A 15,253-nucleotide genomic window follows, 5' to 3' on the forward strand; every position below is an offset into this window, starting at 1 on the left:
TTTCTCTAAAGTCTATGATTTTGCCCTACTTTTCTTTTTCACAAAATAAGCAGGGAAATGTTACTTTCCTTTGCGGATCAGCAATAATTAACATGAGACTGACTTATTTTTCCTCTTTCCTCCACCTTTCTCTTCTTATCTTCATGCAACGTAGGCAGCGGATATGGTGGCAGGAGCATGGTGGCTGGGTCGGGTACGTGGCCGGAAATAGGCCGGAGTTCAAAGGTAAACTGGAAAAGGGCAACGTCGATATCGTGGACGGCAATAAGGGGAGGCTCTTTTTTTTTTTTTTATCGACAAAAGATAAAGATATATTAACTCTAAGCACAAAGTATAGAGCTAATAGGATTATGGATACACCAGTCTGACCATCTATGACCCTCATCCCCAAACCACATGAAGGAAAAACTGATTTGGACCCAACAGGCTAAGCCCAAACTAGGGAAAAACACTTAAAAAGCCCAAGTTGGAGAGACACCAACCCAAAATAAATAGCCCAAAACCCAAACGGGCATAGCCCAACACCTAGAGAGGAGGAGAGGTATGCTAAGAATTTGCGAGCAGTAGTAGTAGGAGGGTATTGTGCACTCTCCGAGACTCTCTCAATGTTGTTCTTTGCTTCTTGTACTTTTTCTTTTTTATATATATATAGAGGAATTTTCAAGTGAGGGATCCCTCATTTTGTTAAAATGAGGGATTTTCATTTTCCGATCAAATTTTGAAAATCCGAACCGTTCAATGTGTGCAGAACGTAATTTTAAGAGTCCCCGAGAGAAATCAGCAAAAAAAATGACCGGAAAGGGCGTCATTCGAGCAGTTTTTTTTGAACTGTTCAATGAAAACTGCTCTGATGAAGCTCTTCCCGGTCATTTTTTTTGCTGATTTTTCACGGAGACCCTTAAAATCACGTTCTGATCACTTTGAGCGGCTCGGATCATCGAAATTCAATCGGGAATGGGAGTCCCGCATTTTAATAAAATAAGGGATCTCTTACCGGAACCTAACTCTCTCTCTCTCTCTCTCTCTCTCTCTCTATATATATATATATATATATATATATATATATATATATATAGTCTGGATCCCATAAGGGATCCCTTATGGCCTTACGGTGCGGGACTCCCCTTTCCCGATAGAATTGCGATGATCCGAGCCGCTCAAAGTGTGCAGAACGTAATTTTAAGAGTGTCCGCGAGAAATTAGCAAAAAAAATGATCGGGAAGGGCTTGATCCGAACAGTTTTTTATTGAAAGATCGAATTGCGACGATCTGAGCCGCTCAAAGTGTGCAGAACGTGATTTTAAGTGTACTCGCGAGAAATTAGCAAAAAAGAGATCGGGAAGGGTTTGATCCGAGCAGTTTTTTATTGAACCGTTCAATAAAAAACTATTTGGATCAAGCCCTTCTCGATCATTTTTTTTGCTGATTTCTCACGGGTAACCTTAAAATCACGTTCTGATCACTTTGAGCAGCTCGGATCGTTGCAATTCGATCGGGAAAGGGGAGTTCCGCACGGTAGCACAGTGCGGGATCCCTCATTGGATCCAGACTGATATATATATATCTTTGTGATGAAGGAAATTTTTTTTTTTGCTGATAAAACTCCTTCTCAAACACGGATATATATTTTCCCCCTATTTTCTTGTAAAACTTTCAATTAAGTTTCATCCTAATCAAATGTATGCGGGAAGAACTAAATTTTCTTTTTCTTTACTTTCTTTGACTTTCACTTTCCATTATCTTTTCTGGGTATACAAACAGACCCTTTGTTCCTTTCTATGAATTGATAATTCCCTAACTAGTACTACTACTATCACTACTTTCCGCCAAAGTCGCATTTATGAAAATTGTTGTGCGCCTTGTGTGGCTGTGAGTAGATTGCACATATATATAATATTGGTCTCTATATAAGGTCTGACTATTTGTTTTAAGTAGTAGTAATTGTGAATAAAATTGTCCCAAGTTTAGTTCCTGTCACCACAACTTTTAGTGAATTGTAATGATTGGTACTTTGCCGGCCCATTGATAAATACTACTTCACTTCAATCATTAATTAATGCATTCTAGGGATAGATATATACTGTAACTTTATTGAGAATTCTACGGATGTATTGATAACAGCTAAATTAATTATCATAATCTCATACTACTAGTAGATCGAGTATTAATTAATGTAGCCTCCTCCATCTGACCAAACCCACAAAAATAGGAGGATTACTTACTTTAGTACTAGTAATTCGTGTAACTACTTGTAGCCAGCCCTAAACCCTAGCTAGTCTAATCACACAATTAAAGCTTTCATATATCCTTCTATAAATACATCTTTTTTTGAACTACTATATATATATATATATCCTTGTAGCTAGCTTGACCCTTCATTTGCAACTGTCCTGTCAGCATCTTCCTTCCCCGCCTTATGAATGTACAACCACCTCAGGGAATAAAAATACAACCACCTCCGGGAATAAAAATATTGAATGGTGTTACCATTTTGTGTGTCTATATATTTTGTATTATTATGTATAGTCTATTTTCAATGCAGTGCTGTGCACGGGTGCATGCATGCCTCTTCCTCATCCAATCCTCAACTAGAATTCTTTATGTAGGTGGGCCATGACATCACTTAAGCCATCCATAGTGGTATAATAAAACATGGATAATTAAAAATTGACACGTCAGCTTTTAATTATCCATTTAAGAGTTTCCTGAGCTTAACAATGTTGAGATCCACAATGGTCACTTCTAGTCCATAACTAAAATAAGGGATCCACTACAATTTCACTCTCTCACCCCTTATGTTTCCACCATTGATCACTTCCCTCCATTACACTTTTTTTTGGCAAAAATATATCAATTTTCTCCTTTAATTTTGGAAAAAAAATTGGTGATTTCCTTCCCTCATATTATGAATTTGTGTAACAACTCGTAATTTTTAACAATAATAATAGTATTTAAAAAGCTTTATTCTTAATAATAAAATTCTCTTTATTATTAAATATATACAATTATAATTAATTTATCCTAATTACCTTGTTTTTATTTTATTTCTTTCGTTACAAATTACGTGCATGCATAATTCCGAAATTCCTTCCATCTCTCCCTCTCCTACTCGATCTCTACTTCCTCCCTAACCCTATTTTCCGTCCATCTCAGGCCCTAGAGTTTGATTCCTCTTTAAACTCAATTTTATCAACTTTTATAAAAAAATTCTCTTATATATACCCCATTAATCCGACCCTAGGGCATACCACAAAATTCTCCACGCCCCACCAGTCCAGAGAGAGAGAGAAATCGGAGAAAAATCGAACTCCAATCCATAGAGTTCTAGAGAGAGAAAAAGAGAGAAAGAAAAGAGGGTTTTCATTCCAAAGCCAATCGAAACCCGAATTGACCATTCCAATCTGTTTCTACCACTCCTAGCATCGCCAAACGTCAGTCAATTCGAGCCCAAGGTTCCCCGATCGCCAAAACCGAAGTTGTCTTCTCCAAAGTTTCAAAATTCGTTTTAAAATCAATTCGGCCCGAACCAAGGTATTATAATCCTTTCCAAACACTCCTCTAAGTATATTTATTATTTTTATGCGTAACCCAATAGCCTGGAAGAACCCATGCATCAAAACCGTGATCAAAAACCAAAAAAATCGAATCTGACCCGAACCTTGCGGCCGCAAGAACCAGTCGCGAGTTCGCGGCGGGGCTTTCCACCGCAACCTTTGACCGGTCAGACCTTGCGGTTTGACCTGTTTCGTTTCGAATCGACTTTTCTACCTTCCGAACATCGTTTTCGACCCCCGAATTATTTTTCCTAGACTTTTCACACTCCAAAGATCATAACTTGTTAAGATCATATTTTTTTTATTTAATTATCTATTTATTAAATTATTTGTTCGTTATCCATCAAAGTTTACAAACGAAAAATATTTGCGACCTTTCAAATAATATTTTTAACACCCAAACTATTTTTCCTTGATTCCTCACACCACAAAGATGTTACCTTGTTAATTGCATATTTTTTTATTTAATTTACTATTTGTTATTATTTTTACAGTGTTTTCCGACTGAAAATTCTTTACGACCTTATAACCTTATTATAAATGCCCGAATAATTTTATTTAGACTCTCTATATTCTGAAGATGAAATTATGTTAACAGTAGCATATTTTAAATTTATAAACTATTTATTATCTATTTACTTCACTTTCGGCCACTTTATTTAAACGTCTTTATTTAAATTAATCCCGTGACCTTCCGAACCCAACTTTTGACACTCAACTGGTTGCATAGGACTTGTAGAACTCTTATTAAGGTCATGATAAATTTTTCAATATTTTTATCTAATTAATGTATTTAATTAGTTTTGAATTAATCTATTACCTTAGAATTAATTAATAAGAGCCCAGAAACTTTTCCTTTTATTTCTTTTAAATATCTTACTTTATTATTGACAGTGTGACCATATAAGATTAAGGACAACAGCCAGTCCATAATAAGTTGCGTGATTACTTTGTTTAGTAATTGTTTTAATTATTATTGATTTGTTATATATTGCATCACTGCTTAATTGAATGCTAGATTGGACCCTAGAGACATGGGTTGGTATGCGAATAGAGTTCACTTAGACGATGCTAGGTAATGGATGAATTGGAAAGTTTTGTTTTCTTTAGAATGCCTGCAGGCGGGATTTTGAGATGTGATGGTTTGAAACTGGCAAAGTAAGCCCAGTGTTGATTGATGAATGATGATTGGCAAAGTAAGCCCAATGATGAATGATGTATTGATACTGGCAAAGTAAGCCCAGTGATGATTGTGAAGTGGTATATAAGATAAGTGAACGCTAGTTATGATTCGGGCATGATAAGCTTTCTTTTGTTGTAATGAGAGGGATACACGCTAGGTACATAACTGAAGTGCAATCCGCGACAACAAAAGAAAGTGAGCTCATGGGACAGGGCATAGCTAGCGGTTGGGGAGGAAAGATCCCGCGGAGGAGATCTTAGATTACACGATAAGTTAATGGATAGTAATAAACTGATTATGTGGAACAAACTCTGTGTTACTTTTTCGCACTATTATTATCCTATTGCATGCTAACTGTAAAGTAAGAAGGGTAGTTGGGTTGGATTATACTTCGGGGTGAACTTGTTCACTCAGGTACGGATTGCCTGGCTTCCGTGCTAGATTTTGCAGATAATCAAGAAGAGACACCAAATCCCGAAGGTGAACAGTTTTATGCTGAAGAGAACCCAGAGGTGGGAGCTGAGCCAGAGTATGCTTGGGATCCGTATCAAACTTAGAAGATGGCTCTGTTATTTTGTTTAGTTTATTACCACAAAGACTATTTTCAGTATTTCTACGATAATTTGTAATAGACGAAACTTTAGGGTATTATCCGGTTTGGATTTTGAATTTTAATTCAATAAATTTTTAGAAATCAATATTTAAAACCTCCGATTTTATTTTCAAAAATCGGGGCGTTACAATTTGGAAAACAAATCATGTACTCAAAAAAAAAAAAAAAAACAGACGTGTTCTTGAATTTGTAAAAGAATGCAAGGTTCTTTATATACTCAACCACAGAGAGAGGAACGAATAAAATAAAAACGGAAAAAAAAAGTGAAATACCTTAATCCTGCGACAATGAATTGAATTGTAAATGATTGAAAGATATGAGCTTCACTTTTGGAGGGAAAGAAAAAGAAAGAGTTTGTGGCTGAAGAACATGAGATATAGGGCAGACGAAGAAAATAAGAAGAAAATACTATTTGAAACACGCGTGTATATAAATTTTAGAATCAGTTAACTTATGTGGTGTGAGATCCACAAATTTTGATTATTGAAAAAAGTTGTTAGTTTTGGTTATCCAAAGCCCAAAATTTGATTATTTTTCTAAGAATGTTATTAAGTTTGATTATACCATTGTAAGCCATCTTTTACCCCAATATTGTTAACTTTAACAATAATTTGCTTTTGATTATACCACTGTGGATGACCTTAGTCTAGATACTGGAGTATTTCTTTAGATAAAGATATGTTAAAGCACGCAAAAAAAAAAAAAAATCTCCAAATTGAGGATTGGAATGCGGATTGTCTGATTTTGCCTAGCCGTTGGAAATTTAGGCAAGGGTTTTGGGTGGCTCTTGATTTGGGTAAGAATTTGAGTAAAATTCAATTTGGTATGAGTCTGATTCTAGTGTTGGAGGTGAATTTTGGGTATTTTTAATTGCTTGAATTTTCAATTTTGCTCTAGCTTTGAGTAAGGGTTCGAGATGCTCTAAGCTCTCTTTAGAGATTTCAAGTTTTCAAACTTTTCAAGTGCTATCAGGCATCAACTCTTACGAGGCTGGTCCATATGAAGTTTTGCCTCGAATTTAATTGAGCCCCAGTAGGCAGAGAGATTGGTCTCTCAAAAATTAGTTAAGGTGTGTGTAAGTTTGTTTGGAAATTAATCCCGAGTTTCAAAAATAAAGCCATACTAATTTATGTCTGACACCTAATTATTCAAAAATTGGATCCTTTCTAGTTCTCCATTTTGGACATTTTTTTGACCCATTTTGATGAGATCCAAGACATTCATCAAGAACATCAGGCATGTCAAAACTCCTAGTAATCAGATGCAATTTGATATGATTCTAAAATACATTTGCCTTGAAAGAAGTATTATGGCACTGAATCCGAACCCTTTTGGTTCAATAAATATAGATGTATACTGCTTAGCCTCTGAAAACCTCGCCTTCAAATATAAGGTTGGAAAACCCCAAGCGTAGGGCTAGATCGTCGGTAGCATAATAAACCGGTAAGACCGGGATCGTACCACAGGGAATTCACAAGATAGCTTAATCGGATTGTAGGTTAAATGGTAGAACGCAGAGTTCAAGACGACCAACTTGGTGATGCTTTGAAACGGTGAAAATTGCCAACGCAAAAGACTAGGAAAATGCTTAATTAACTTAAAAGAGACAAGTCTAGGGATCGTCTAACCCTTGACTTAAGCCGTTACCGGTTCTCGATTATAACTCAGGCAAGAGTCACGACCGCGTGCTCACGCTCGGAGAATTTAGCTTTAATGACTACGTTTAACGAAAGATGTGATTAAACGGAGACGAACCAACTTGTTTTTAATATTCGTCGAACACATAGGAGGCCACGAGCCCTCGGTAAGCTTTTGGCCAAGACCACTTCGCTAAACATCTTACAAAGGAGTTAACACCCCTTGTTTAGACCAAAAATGCAAGTTAAGCTCTATTCCGAAAATCATGATTTTAAGCTCAAGGACTCGAGAACCAAGTAACCACCTAAGTATTCGGGAAAGATTACCCCGAGACTTGCCCTATCGACTACTCATACATAGCTAAAGCATAAAAGGAAGCATAAAAATAAGACATGATTTTTAACCGGTAAAAACGAAAACAAACTTGATATTATAAAGGATCCAAGTCGTACGAACAACTTTAATTAACGAGAAATTGACAAACGAGAACAAACTTACTTGAATTCTATGGAAATTACTCTTGAAAAGCTAAAAAAAACATTAATGGAAGAATAACTAAGGTTAATAATGAGCTAGGTGGTAAAAGAGGGAGAGAGGTGGTCCTATTTATACACAAAGGACTTTCTCTCTCCTCAAAAGTCAGGAAAAAATTCCAAAAAGTAACCCATAAAAAGAAAGTTTTCAAAAGTGAAAAGTCTGGAAAAGCAAGAAAAATATCTGCTTGGACAAAATGTTATCGATAACACTAATATTGTTATCGATAACAACACTCTGATAAGCACCCGGGAAAAGATTTTATTGATAACATTGATCAAAAGTTATCGCTCTCCTTGCCTCTGGACAAATTCTGGACCGAGATGATGCAAAGGTATCGATTACTTGCACAATATAATCGATAACATCAGAGTCAAGAATGCCTGATGGGACAGGAATGGGGCAATGTTATCGATAACTTCACTCTTGTTATCGATAACATTCTGTAGAAATGAAAATCTAGCTTGCTGAACTGGTTGAACTTTATCCAAGACTTTGTCTCAAGGCTTTAGGATTTGGTGGCACCACTTCTATGGCCTCGAGTGGTTGGACACCAATGTACATCCCGAAACATCCCTTGGCACGTAAAACCGCCTTATTCGCTCGTTTTACCTGGAAAGCTCAGCAAAACACCTTACGTGCAAAATTTGACTTTAGCGATCAAATAAATATAGAAACGTTGCAAATCGAAGGATTTGAGCACCCAATATCATGCAATCTTGTGTGCCTATCATATACCGAAAACATTCCAAACGATATCCGCTAATATGATTTTCGGTGTGGCTTGTGTTATGAAAAAGGTCTAACAAATGAATGGTCTCAATCATTAAAGTAGGCTCAGAAAGGATCCATTAACATTAACTCATATTTGTATTTTTCAGAACTTAAAGTTTGTCATTGAGATAGAATAGGTAAATAAGAGCCGTGCTGCAGTAACCAATGGGTTGCACCGACAGAGGTACCGACGGCGATGCGGGGTTCGCTCTGGCCCCACATGGATCAGCCGAGTCATTCAAAAAAATTAAAAAAAAATCCGAGTGAGCTTGTGAAAAATCAATTCAATCCGATATGTGTAGATGCTCGATTCAATCTTCTCATTATTCATCCAATCTTCCCTTTTTTTTTTTTGATTTTTCAAAAATGAAAAAATTAGATCGAGCACTTGCACATAATGAATTGGGCTATTTTTCACAACCCTACTTTGTTTTGTTTTTTAAAATTTAAATGGCTCAGATGTGGGACCCGGAATAAACCCTGCGTGGCCATTGATACCTCCGGTGGGGTAAATAAATAGGTACTTACTCCGTAATTTTATGGGGCTTCACGGATCGATGTGTATCATGTTGTAGTCTACTATTTGCGGTGTAGATTATGTAAGAGTCATGCTATAAGTACCGTCCAGGGTGAGGGAAATTGTACCGACCAGCGGCGCTGGGCCCTCTCTGGCCACCAGATGGCTGATCCGGGCCATCCAAAAATTCTAAAAAAAAAAAGCGATGGGGCCCTTGTGAGAATCAACGGCATCTGATGTGTGTAAGGTGTTTAATCTAAACACTCTTTTTTTTCGTGTATAAAAAAGAGTGTTTAGATACACGAAAAAATGGTGTTTAGATCAAGCACCCTATACACATCGGATGCCGTTGATTTATGCATAGGCCCCATTGGTTTTTTTTTTTAGAATTTTTAATAGCTCGAATCGGCCGTCTGATTGCCGGAGATGGCCCGGCCCGGCCAATCGGTACGATTTCCCTCCCTCGGTTGGTACCTATATCATTTTTGATTACTCCAATGTATATAGGTGATGATCTGGTGGCTATATATGGCCTATATATTTGAGATGGTCCCAAAAGGAGCATCATGCATTTAACATGAGTCAAATTAATGTGCATTTGAAGAGATTTTTTTTTTTTTTTTATTTTTATCAGAGTGCATTGAAGAGATTGAAAGGATGTACACATCAAACAACCTGTGGAAAGAAAAGGTAGACCCCACCCCACCCTCTACTTGGTGACCCTCCATAATTTGGGGTTCCCTACCCTAGTTTTGTCCTGTTGTTGACTAGTCTCATGGTTTTGGGGTACTCATCGAAATCCTGGTAGGGTTGATTAAATCATATTCACTCACCCACCATATCCACGTGAGATGGGAACTCACAATCATTGGCACCTAGATACACATATGCATAGAGAGAGCCGTGAGTAAGTTGTTCATAGCAGGGTAAATCTACACCATTCAAAAATGTTTTGGACGGTTTAGATTTTAAATAAACTTTCCTCGGCCATATCATCTCAATGTGTTAGCGTGTATGAACGGATATATGAAAAATCATATGATTAGTCTAAAGTCTATACAAATTGACCTGGATACGGTAAAAAAAGAAGTAAACGTACACACATTATCTATCATCTGAAGTTGTGCTTTGTTACACTATAACCCACAAGTGTTGTAGTTGTAGGCATTTGGACTGATAGGGTAAATTTCTCTTATACCCCTTCGATTTTGACCAAAAAATCATTTTGATCATTCACCTTTTAATTTTGGCATAAAAATACTTCGACTTTTCAATTCTTTTCAATGTCATCCTTTAGAAATATATACATATATACACGAAAAATAGAGTGTTTGGATTAAGCACCCTACACACATCGGATGCCGTTGATTCTTGCATTAGCCCCTTTGTTTTTTTTTTTTTATATAATTTTTGGACGGCTTGGATCGGCTGTCCGGTGGCTAGAGACCGACGGCTGCGGGACTCAAAGAAAACGGATTCCTTCTAAAGGATGACATTGAAAAAAATTAGAAAGTCGAAGTATTTTTATGCCGAAATTGAAAAATGAAGGACCAAAATAAATTTTTGGTCAAAATCGAAGGGATATAAAAGAAATTTTCTCGGAGTGATATGATTACTAGTACTATCTACCAAAAAGGAGACACATTAGGACGGAGTCAGGATTTCTAATATGGGAATAAATTCTTTACACCGCTGTAGGGGCGGACCCAGAATTTAGTTGCAGTGGGGTCAAATATCTATAACATATGTAATTTATTTTTTTTATGTAAAAATTGGATAAGAAATTGAATTAAATACTAAAACAAAAAAACAAAGAGTAGAAACTACCATACCCAAGCTTTTTTACATTAATTGGTAATTGTCTGACCTAGCTTTCATATAGAAAGACTGCTTGCTTTTGTCTTAGAGAGAGAGATACAAGAACAAACTATAAAGTAAGAGTCTATAGACTCGTAGACTTTGTACAGAGAGAAAAAATATTGAGTTCTTTGCATAACGTCACAATTAAAGAAGACAAGAATTATAAATTTCGTGGGATCTTTAGGGCAAGAATGTGATCCTTTTGGGGCAAAATTATAAAATACTCCTCAAAACTATACCTGCTCTAGGAGTATTTTGGAACTTAGTGGGGTCAAGTGACCCCGCTTGCCCTATACTGGGTCTGCCCATGCACCGCTGGTGTAAATATTTGTTTTTTCCAAATCAATTGCATCGCGATGACACGTGTCAAAACAGTGGTCTCAATTAATAAAACATGACGACATGGCACAATTCAATTGATTTGGAGGAAACAAATGTTTACACCGACGGTGTAAAGAATTTATTTTCTTCTAATATAGGGTGATCAATATTGGCTTCTCAAATTAAAAATTGTACATTATATTTTCTTCTCAAGTTGAACAACGTTCATTAAAATATTCATTAATTGTCCAAATTTTCAGCTTTACTTTTCAAAATTATGAGGAGCCCGATAATTTAGTTTTTATATATGTAAAAAAAAATTTGAAGAATAAAAAAAATCAAAATGATACTACCAAACATATTGTGTTTTTATTTTTTTACTGTTTTTTTTAAAAAAAATTACCAAACATGTTTTTTGTTTTTATAAAGGAAATTGATATTCCGATTTTCTTTTTTGTTATCCACACTTTCTTTTTTATTTTTTTAGTGTTGAAAATATATTTTTTGCTAAAAGACAAAAAGGGGGGTGTGGATAGCAAAAAAAGGAGTGTGAATATCAATTCCTTTTATAAAAACAAACACAAACTTGATTCTACTTTCTAGTTTCTTAAAAACAAAAAACTGAAAAGAAACACAAACTCGTAACCGTGTGCAAGGATGGAACCAGGGGGGTCTAGTGGCGGCGGCCGCTACGACAAGAATTTTAGAAAATGCAATTATTATATGTGACAATTTTTTTTTATACCCAACTTATATAATCTTATCACTGCTAGGTTTTTTTCCTTATTTTTTATTGTATACTAGTCATAAATCTTCTCTTTTTTTTTCCAAAAAAAGAGACCCAAAAAATTATTCCAAAATTAAATTCAATGGGCCAAAGTGAAATAATATAAATGATAATGTGTAATTAAGAAAAAAAAATTCCACACTCTAACCCTAACACAACTTAACCTAAAAAAATTATTGAAATTTAATTATTATGCCATTATCGATGTCCAAAATTAAAATTAGTCTTTTATCGTATTCCATGTGTAAATGACAAACATCATTTAGGTTAGTTTTTGCTATGTTATTTTAAATTTTTTTTTGGAACCGATGACTATTAATATTGTAATGCATTTTTTTTTAATATTTTTTTATATATTTTGTCACTGCTAAGGTAAAATTCTGGTTCTGTCATTGACCGCGTGGAAGGATGGATGCACAATATTTTTACGGATTGGAAGATCTTTTTCATGTGGGGTCTCCCCCTCATAAATGAGGACAAATTCAGAAAAAGAAACAAATGGAACAGTTTGTTTTTTGATAGTTTTAAAGTGTTGTGAATAGTGATTCAGGCCGAATCTCATGCTTCAGTAGAATGTCGGCCTCTTTCTCCATAAATTGTTGGTATTCTTTATTGATTTTGGTATTTTTGTTTGTCTTTTCTTTTCTTTTTTTTGTGAAAATAATTTTTTGAATTACACCTGTCTCGACAAGAAGAGTCTAAGAAGTGCCTATCAAAAAAAGAAAAAGAAAAGTCTAAGTGGTAAGAAATAAAACTTATAACTAGAAGTTAAGAAAAAAATTCACTAAAGACGAAAAAATGCTAAATGCCTGGTATTTTTGTCTTTTTATATGATTTTTTTTTTAATTTCAACTTTGATCCGTATTTTGTACTTTTCTGATTCATCTCGTCAAGAAGAATGATTAATCCCATAAATTACGACAAAAAATTATAAACGTAAAAAATAAAGTGCCGAAGAATGGAGCTCCTCGTGCCACAAGCACTGTGGTTTTGCCGACATGCTGAAGTTTACAACTTGCCGACATGGAAGTATTAGTAATAGATTGAAAGCACTTCCTTTCTTTTTTCAAACTTTGAATTGATCATGTGATCTACCCACTTGATAAGTTTGTCCAACCTCCTTTTTACAGGCAAAATCATCTTGTACGATGCTTGAATGGTTAGAGGATAACTCATGTTGTAAACGTTTTGTTTCTTTCGCGTACAACAATGTAAGTATCTATCTATATGGATATGAAAATGCATGGGGGAGCTAGCTTGGAACACATTGTCCATTTGCAAGCTGGGAAATCACGTACATGGGTAGTAAACTAAGGCCCCGTTTGATTGGAGGGATTAGATTAGATGAGATTGTGGTCAGGGGATTATTAGTGGGGGACTATTTGAAAATATCTCATGTTTGCTTGCGTATGGGATTCAACAAAAGACAATGTTAATCTCGTGTGTCCTATGTTTGTTTTGAATACCGCTTGACAAGAATTAATGGTTTAATTGTCTATATTGCCCACAGTGCAATTTATAGTTGAGTGATTCCATTCAGATGCTAAGGGGAGTTTTTTTTTTAATTAACCAATAATTTTAAAAAAAATGGATGCTAAGGGGATATATATATATATATAACGGTGATAGAAACTAATCTAATCCCACAAATTATCTTTTTGGTTTGATTGAGAATTATATTCAATCACACTGCATCACCAGGAAAATGCACTTTTCTACTTGTGATAGCAGTATTTCTTAAAAAAGAATTGTTCATATTGCCCCTAGTGTAATTTATAGATGAGTGATTCTATTTGAACCCAAAAAATTATCTCTAACCCCGACTACTCTTTACAATCACATCAATTAATTTTATCCAAAAAAAAGAAAAAGAAAACCTTTGTGTGGTCTAAGTACTACTCCCTCCATCCCTTTTTAAATGAGTGCTACTCCCTCCGTCCCTTTTTAAATGTTCCGCTTCGTAACTCTAACTTATTAAAAAAATATCATCATTATACCTTTCACGTCAACTTTTATCTCCACTTTCCCTACTTACCCTCTATGGAGACATCATTGTTACATTTTTACTCACTAATTTTTCAAAATGGAATATACTTTTAGAGGCAAAATGGAAAATGAACCAACTTTTACCCACTAACTTTACAAAATGGACACTTATTAAGGAACATTCCAAAATAGAATACTGGACTTTAAAAAGAGGACAGAGGGTGTATTTTATTTACCAAACCAAAAAAAGAAACAAAAGAATTGCTATTTTTTTTAAATCATATCGAAAAGAAAGAAAGGAAAAAAAATGCAAAAGTTGATTAGGTAAAGCTTCTAACACAAAAAAACTACATATCAAAATTATTAGGCTTGTTTTCAAAATGTTTGCATTTTACAAAAAAAGAAAGAAAGATTAACTTTGCCCTTAATCCCTTTAACTTCCAGAGCAAACAAGGGCAAATAAGAGGGTATTTTGGTAACTTTGTCCTTAATCCCAACCTCCCTTAATCCCTGAACTATTTATCCCACCTCCCCCCCTAGGATTATATTGTCTCCTTCAAAAATGACTAATAGTCCGGTTGGGATTATTAGTCCCGGGATTAAAGGTTACACAAACACGGGACCATTAGTCCAATCCTACCTCTAATCCCTCCTATCAAACAGGGCCTAAAAGCAACTGGATTTCATTGTTCATTTCACCCCACGGGATTGTAGAATTGAACTCGTTTGGAACATAGTGCTTTCTCTCATTTAAGTATTCATTTTTCGCCACATGATTGTAGAATCGAACTCGTTTGAAATATAGTACTGTTTTTCATCACGCAGAGTGTGGATTCTCTTACGCAATCTTCGTGTGACATAAAATGACATCCTTCAAACCGTTCTTAACTTCACCACTTTTCTTCTTACCAAAACATAATTGTTGTACAAGACAAATAGACGATCAGACATAGGCCATCAAATTTTTCCAGTGACCAACACGATTCAATCAACTGATCGATGTCCAATCAAAGTTTAGTATTTTACATGTGTAAACCTATTTAAATAAAACGACTGGCTTAAATCGTGACATAAAACCGTAATGAGTTCTACTTTACATTGCATTAAACTCACAAGAGAAGAACCTTGATTCTTTCTATCACGTGTGAGTGTGAACACCTTTCTATCATTCCGATAGGACTGATGAATGTGTATGATGAAGGTCCCCTCCCAACAGCTTATCACAAGAGTCTGTGGGGTTCACACTTCACTTCTCTCACATTCAGTGACTAACTAACTGCTTCACTTTGAATGATACTGAAAATACTTCCCCCCCTCCTCCTACCTATTACTCTCTTGCCGACATCCTAACCTCAACTAGGCTTCTCCCCTAGGGTTTTCAACAGTGCAAAATAAATAAATAAAATTACAGAAGTGAGGTCTACTTAAGATCATAAAGATAACAGACTGGACCAGCTGTCCAAACATAAATTGGAACTTTGGTGCA

This window comes from Rhododendron vialii, chromosome 5a, assembly GCF_030253575.1.
Source record: "Rhododendron vialii isolate Sample 1 chromosome 5a, ASM3025357v1".
NCBI classification, from domain to species: Eukaryota; Viridiplantae; Streptophyta; class Magnoliopsida; order Ericales; family Ericaceae; genus Rhododendron; species Rhododendron vialii.